Consider the following 8,512-nt stretch of genomic DNA (forward strand, 5'->3'; position numbering starts at 1 on the left):
GAGAAAGGCGTCTTCGCCACTTTTGGAAATGGATTACGGTTAACCGGAAAAAATAAAAAACAGAACTGCAGAATGACAAGAACCTGCATGCCCAGTTACGTAACGAACACACAAAAGCTTTCCCGGATCTGTACAGAGACGTTAAAACCTTCCGTGCCAACGCATCTGTTCGAGAATTCCAACGAAAAGTGCTTAAATTCAACGAGACGCTACGAGAAGTTGAAGATTTCGAGTATTCCGACGAAATGTTTGACAATTTTGAACTTTTTGACGGAGAAATTGAAGACAGCGTTTCTGAAAATTTCTCGAAACATTATTTCGTCGGGTATAAAAACTTTGTGAAATCGGGCGGAAAACCCGACCACAAAACATATCAAATGTATTATCTAGAGAAGGCCTTCAAAACGTTCAACCAGGTAAAACAAAGAAACAAATACGCCATCAGGAAAGCTATGAAAGACTCCCGTGACCAAAGGAGACTGAATAAAATCCGTCAAGACAAGGAAAAGGCGAAGTAAAGAATAGAAGAACGAGAGAGACTTGCAAAAGAGAAAGAAGAAAAGCGGTTGAGGAAAAATTGGCTCTAGAGAAAAAAAAAATCGTCTAAAAGAAAAGCGGGAGAAAGTAAATTATAGTTACGAGTTAAAACCAGCCCGTAATTGTGTTTACCAAGAGCTTTTTTACAAGCACCTAAGAAGAGAAGAGGAATTACCTGTAGTGCCCACAGTTGCCGAAAACGAGGACCCCGTCCTGGCAGAAGAGGAACCGGAACAAGGAAAGGTTGTCATTCCGAAGGATATCTACTCCATCTCCGAAGAAGAAGCCGTCAAAATGATTTTGCCCGGCTATTCTCACGACGAAAACAGTAACGAAAGTTGAGGAAAGTTTAGGGGACAAGTTGGAAGACGTAAAGGAAAAGTTGGAAGAAGAGATGGAAGAAAAATTCGCAAAAATGTGTGTGTGTGTGTTCATGTATGTATCTATGTGTGTGCATGTGTGCGCGCGTGTGTATTTTCGTGTATAGATGTTCCAAAAATCACATGTGGAAGAAGACTACTGCGAGCGCAGCGAGCGGCGCCGCAGGCCAAGCACCCGTGGCGGAGCCACGGTCGGCGTCAGCCGGGTGCTTGTTATAAATAAAAGCAGATAATGATGAACACAAGTCCATTCCTTATACTGCAGCTTCGACGCGTGAACTAGCACTGCGAAATAACTTACGAGATCTTGTCCTGGCTAACTAACGCCTAACGGCCTAGTTCAACCAAGGGAGGGGGGAGGAGGAGGAGCGAAGGGGTGAGGGGGGGCAGGGACAGTCAGTCTTTGATGAGGTTCTAGATCGATGGAAGCACCATTTACCTTGCCGCCTGCCCCTAAAACCGCCTGGCCTTGCATGCAAATGCGCAGTGGATGGCTGGTGAGGTCCACTTTTCACCACGCTTGTGCCTTCTTAACTCAATTAAATTGTCTGGAGTTAAGTTAGAATGAAAGCTGCAAAAGGGGAAGACGCCGGGCCGAAAAGGGTCAGCCTAGGTCAGTGGTTCTCCAACTGTGTTCCGCGGAACCCCAGGGTTCCGTGACGACCTTTCAAGGGTTCCGTGACTATACATACACACATATATATATATATATATATATATATATATATATATATATATATATATATATGTATGTATATTAATATTTATTTGAACAGGAATGAATAAAATGAAATCTGAAAGTGATGAAATATTTCGCATTTGAGGAGAGAGAGAGAGAGAGAGAGAGAGAGAGAGAGAGGTGGGGGGAGAGACTGTACAAGAGTACGACTGTGTGTATGTTGCTGACGGTTACTCTTAAATCTTTTTAAGTCTGCCAAAATCTTTTTTCGTTGGGGGTTCCGCCGAGTACCAGCAAATGTGAAAAGAACCACTGGACTAGGGCCTGGAGCATCGGTTATTAACCTGGGTGGGGAGGGTCGTTTGGGTTTCCTTAGGGGGTCACAGAGGATTCGGGAGAATAACGTATTTTCATATGTTTGAGTTAGACACTTGGGCTTTTACAACAGTTTGGCGAGTGCTGCAACATTGGTGACCCACAAGTGTGGTGGCCCGCTACGGTAAACGTACCAACCACATCCAGTGTTTTATCTTGCCTTTTCACAAGGTTCACCGTTTCAGAATGCATTACAAGGGTTACGGTAATACCTTGAAGAGTCTCCGGGAGTCACAGGATGACAAAGGTAAGAACCACTGCCTTAGAGTAAGTTTCCACACAACAAGTTTCCACACAACAAAAGCTTTTTCTCTTTGCCCGTCAATAAAAGAATACATCAATATTCACAAACTAATCTCACTTGGAATGACAGAGTGCTTTCTACCTTTGACCACGTTTACACCACAATGGTCTGACAACCTTGTCCCGTCCCGCAACAATTTTATTCCTTTACATCGGTCACTTATGTACGGAAGCTCGCTGGCCGAGCGGGTTAGGGCGTCGTTACTTGCGGAGAAGGTCGAGGGGTGGCTGTTCGAATCCTGCCACCGGCGAAGTTGGACCAAGGGCATGGTTCATTAAATTCCACGCCACAAAGTCCTCTGTGAGGGGCACCGTCCTAGCCTTCCGACAGCGGGGAGTTTGTGACGTTAAACCATATCAAGTCATCACTTACAATGCGAACAAGTCGAGGATATCGGAGAAGACTTGTCCACATCGTAAATCAGATGTGCTGTAAAGGATATCTCTCACAAAGGACAAAAATAGCCTAAAGAAGTTGCACATCCTAAGAGGACCAAAGGAGACGAAGACCCGCTAAGGACAATCAAACTCTCAGAAAAGCTAATTAGACACATCCATTGTTCTTGATTACACGACATCGACGACCACAAAGAATGGAAAATATCGTAGTTAATAAATATTACAAAAAAAAAAACAAAAAAATCTCACTTGGCTTCTTTGTTATAAAATCATGAATTTGAAATAAAACCTTTGAAACAATTATATACTGCAAGTATATATATATAAACGGGTATGAAAAAAATCCTCCAAAATATATCTTAGCCGAGTGGGCTAGAGCGTGCTGCTTGTGGCAGAGGTCGAAGGTGATAGCGGTTCGAGTCCTGCTACGGACGATTTTGACCATGGGGATGGGTCATTAGGTTCCACGTTACAAAGTCCTCTGGAAGGGGCAACGTCCGAGCCTCCTGATAGGAGGGAGGCCGTAACGTTAAACCTAGTCACACACACACAAGAATACATATATATATATATATATATATATATATATTACACACACACACAGACACACACACCAATAAACATAAACGAATGTCCACAATTACACAGTATCAACAAAGAAGTCCCGCACGTCGCCACTGGCCGTCTCACCCTCCTCCCCACTCCACCCCCGCCCCCTCCAATTAGCTTTCTGTTAACATAACTTCATTAATTCTATTTACATCTTAAAAATAATAATAATCATAATAACGCCTAAACGAGTCGTTGCATTACTTTCAAAGGTAATTGGTATGAATGTTATATAATTTCATAAATTGTGTTCGTAATTCTTAAAGAATATGTCAAACTAAAATGTTTTTACTGTCCTTTAGGGTCTCGCGATAATTATATTTTGCACGACTTATTTACGTTAGTTTTACGGTGGCGAGGCAATTCACTTTAAGTCTAAGCCATCAACATCCAGAAACTCCGAGAAGACCAACATGCAGAAACTGAAACGTGGTACAGCCAAGGACTCGAACCTGCGCTAGCACGTGACAAGTGATAGTGACAACCGATTGGGTCATCAAGAGAGATGTATATATATATATATATATATATATATATATATATATATATATATATATACATATAAGTACACACATACACACAATCTGGCTCGCCGCTATAACGATATAATGAAATCGCACCCTTCACAAGCCAAGGATAATTCCCGCTCTCGCTCTCTCGACTATACCAGACCCCGTTCCGTCGTAGGCAAAATCAAATAATAAAACGAAATAAAATTGGATCCTGTGTTTACACGGACGAGTCAATACAGCCTCGTCGGAAGGGAGCATCTGGAAGGCCCTCATTGCCGCCGCCGCCGCCACGAGGAGAAGAAGAACGAAAACATTATCGAGATCTTGGTCTATTCCCATTAAGGAAAGAAAGAGAGAGAGAGGGAGACGAAAGAGGAGAGACGAGAGACGAAAGAGAGAGGCAGAGAGACAGAGAAAGAGAGAAAGATAGAGAGAAAGCAAGACTGACCTTAGGCAGTTATTCTTACTTCTTTCATGACGCTATTGTCGACTTGTTCCTCGGTTCTGGTTGCTTACTCCCCATGTTGGGTTGGGGGTTGGGGGGTTGACGGGTTGGAGGGTTTAGACTCCACAGCCTGGTGACGATCTTCACAAATTTTGTTCTGGCTAACACACCGATGCAATTTTGTGGGAATTTCCCACAAATTTACGCCTGAGAAATTTGCTCACATGGGATATTTTGTGAGCAATATATTGCAAAGAACTTATTTGTGTATACAATTCCTTCTTTTTGTGGGAAAAAATGGAAATCCAGATTTCCTTGTGGGAATTGTGTGGTAAAACTCTCACTCTTTTGCAGTGTGGCCACTCCTTTGATTTTTTCCCAAGATCTTGGGATTTTTGCCATCATCTTGCAATCTTGTATATAAATTGTAAAAAAAAAAATGAACAAATCATGGGGGGGGGAATCCAAGATTTGTTCACTTTTTTTTTTCTTTTTTTACAATATCCAATATTCCAAGATTATGGCAAAAATCTCAAGATCTTGGGAAAAAAGCCAAGGGGTGACCACACTGGAGTCTTTTGTGGGAACTGGTATAGATCACAGTGGCAACCTTGGGTTAACATCATATGGTTTTAGGAGGTTGATCCCCTCGTTAACCCTTTCAGTATCGAAAGTAACTTTTATATTCTATTCTGACTACCGCCAACTGAGGAAATCCGCACGCAGCCAAAGGATCCCAAATCGCTTACCGACAACCAAAAGAAAGGATTACAAAGGATTACAAAGGAGGAGCATGTCGACAAGAGACCTTTTGGTCCATAACTAGGTCGGATGCGAAAAAAAATATATAATAATGATAAATAAATAAAAGAAAAAAAGAAAATTATAATAATATAAATAATAAATAAAATAAATAAATACATATGTATAGTTCAACAAAACAAACAGGTAAATAGTAGATAATAATACATTGACATAACTAATAAATAAAAAAACAAGCAAATAATAATAAAACAAACAAATAATAACAAACAAATAAAACAAATAATATAAAATAAATGACAGTCATTACAGCATCTACCACATATAAAGATATCCACCAATGGCGGGCTGACTGAAGGAGAATTGAATCACCAAAGGATTCAAAGTTTCCTGAATTAATTAACCTGAATTCATCCAAGAGGAGTGTCATTACAGCATCTACCACATATCCACTACTAGCAGGCTGACTGAAAGAGACTTGAATCACTAAAGGATTCAAAGTTTCCTGAATAAATTCACCTGAAGGAATCCAAGAGAAATATACATGTTGAGGAGTGTCCTCACACTCAAGCATTTCATTCCATCTCGCGCCAGACGATTCTATTCAGGAATTAATAACAACCGCAACCTCAGTCATGAACAACTATAGATGTCTCAATCGATGACGTCATGGCTTAGGTCGCTCTCAAGAGTTCGTTAGGGGGATTAGGCCTATCTCGATCTCAAAGTTCTCCAAGAGTGACGTGATTTTGCAAAAGTAACGGCACCTACGTACAATGTATACTGGGCGAAATTAGGTCACATCTGGAATATGTTACCACACTTTCCTTCGTGCTTATACATAGAAACACTCGAGCAATTCGTTCTGCAATTTTCCATCCAGTTTCATATGTAACCTTCCCTTTACTCCTGCAATTAGGCTTAAAACGGAAAGCTAACAACACGAACAAAACCCATTAAAGCATAATGACAAATGAATGGCAAATTACTGTATTTTGTATTTTCAGAAAAGGCGAGACGGGACAGCATCAATTGAGGTGATTGCACATATATTATCATAAATATCTAGTGGGATTACCCAAACTACATCGTAAAACATTCAAATGTAACCCCGTTTGACATCTCCAAGCCACCATGAACTCAATTACTTTGTAACATTTAAATATTTCCTCTTATGCTTGATCCTCCAAGTTATCCTTTCATAAATGCCCAAGAATAATCTTAATTAATTCTGAAATCTATCTAGAAACGGAAATAATAATCTGGCTCTTCGTAATACCAACGTCCCCTAAACAGAACAATATATACTTGTATTTACCAACATAAAACGAGTGTTAATCAAGACAATAAATTAATCGACGAATAAACAAATACATGAAAACGTAAATGAATAACAAGCAAATAAACATACAAATATATGTGCCCCTCTCCGAAGGGTCCTTGTTTCACCACTCAATTGCATATTTGCGAACTTGTTACTACCTCCCTCTCGATTAAATCTACGGCCCAATAGTTTTAACCAATTTCCTCAAACAATTTCCCATTAACAGAGGCAATACTTTCCCACTTTAATGGCTTGAAGTTCACCGAACCATTTGACTACGTTCCTCCTACTCTCGCGCTTGTTCTATGCTACTGCCACCACGCGATGCTCTTCTCCCGACTCCCCGAAGTCAGCGGGATTGAACCCACCTCGGCATATATACGCTTGACTATGACCCAGGGCACGTAGTCTATCCTGGCTGACGACAAGTTTTTCCTTCTCCAGGTATGTGAAAATTATGTAAAATTCGTGTTTCAGCTATGTAGATTCTATTCAATTATTAGTTAATTCCACGTACTGGAACTACGTTTGAAAGAGGAGCATGCATAATATAAATATGAATGTGCGCATGCATGCACACACACGTACATACGCACACGCACATACATACATACATACACACACATGCACGCGCACACACTGCACACACGTGCGCACACATACATATAATGTACACACATACGCACACATACATACACACACAATGTACACACGTACGCGCACACACACATACATACACACACACAATGTACACACGTACGCACATATACACACACAACCGCACGCACACACACACACATTAGTTTGGTGCGGAGATGTTATACATGTATACACTGACTTCTGTGTGCACTTTGTACACTACTGAAGCAATCTTTCTAGATTCTGCAGCGAGTTCCATGAATAGAAAACACTGTACACACATATAAAATACACAACCAATGTCAAACGTACATTTAGTTACATTTACACATGATAAAAAGAGTCTGTTTACATCTTGTGCGATACTTTCAAGAAGCTCGCTGCCTGAGCGGGTTAGGACGTCGTTACTTGCGGCGAAGTTCGAGGGAATGGCGGTTCGAATCCTGCCACCGGGGAAGTTGAACCAAGGGCATGTTTAATTAAATTCCATACTATAAAGCCTTCTGTGAGGGGCACCGTCCTAGCCTTCCGATAGGGGGGGGGGGGTTGTGACGTTAAACCATATCATCATCACGATACTTTCAGACTCTTTGGACGATGTTTAATGAAAAGTGTCTCTTGACCTAACTTCGCCCACCCGCCGTTGGCATCTCTATGTTCACGATGATGTCATACATCGTTCGACATCGACATTTCCTTGTTTATCTTTTCAGGATAAACCTCTCGAGGACCCTACCACCTCAGTATTTCATAATCCTGTGTCCTGTATGCAGTGCATATGCATGTTTGTTCGTATCTGCATGTATACATGCAATGCATGTGAGGAGACGGATGTTGCAAGCGTGTGTACAGGTGTTTCGAGCATGTGTGCCCTGAGGAACGTGATGGGAAACGCGCACAGATAGATGTTTATGGTCTCCAGGTTTTCACAAATCATTAATTGTATTTTCGTCCGAGAGAAAACTCGTTTGGCCCAAGAGTGAGCAAACACGGGTGCTTACCACGCGCAAACAGACGCCAGATACAGACGCGGTGCCACGGAAATTATAAAAATCGGCTGGCGACAGTTGGTATAAAAATGAAAAGGGACACCCGGTACGTAAGGGATTAAGCATTCCACTAAGTCCTGTAATCAAACTCATCTTAAAAAAAAAAAAAAAAAAAAAAAAAAAAAAAAAAACTCGCAAAATGTCCTCTACAGTATATGTTAGCGTCACGGTACCCAACTTCGACATTCGTCCCTCTTCACCACGTTAAACAATTTCACTTCATCCTTCAGAATCCCGTTACACAACCAATTTATCCATCATTTTGCATCACGTTACACAAATTCGTTATTCACCTGCGTACACTTGTGACACTGCTTCTGACCCAGGGCAGTGGGCGAGATGCAGGGATGACCCGTCATCCAGGAGGTGCCAAGATAAGAGGGAGGGAAGAGGGTGGAGGGGAGTGGAGTAGGTAGGGGAAGGAATGGGTGTGAGTGGTTTCTATGCCTTTGTTTTTTGGTTACCTGCTTTTGTAAGGGTGAAAAAAGCTTTTGGTATA

The sequence above is a fragment of the Oratosquilla oratoria genome, chromosome 13 (assembly GCF_046742065.1).
Source record: "Oratosquilla oratoria isolate Oo_2021 chromosome 13, ASM4674206v1, whole genome shotgun sequence".
NCBI classification, from domain to species: domain Eukaryota; kingdom Metazoa; phylum Arthropoda; class Malacostraca; order Stomatopoda; family Squillidae; genus Oratosquilla; species Oratosquilla oratoria.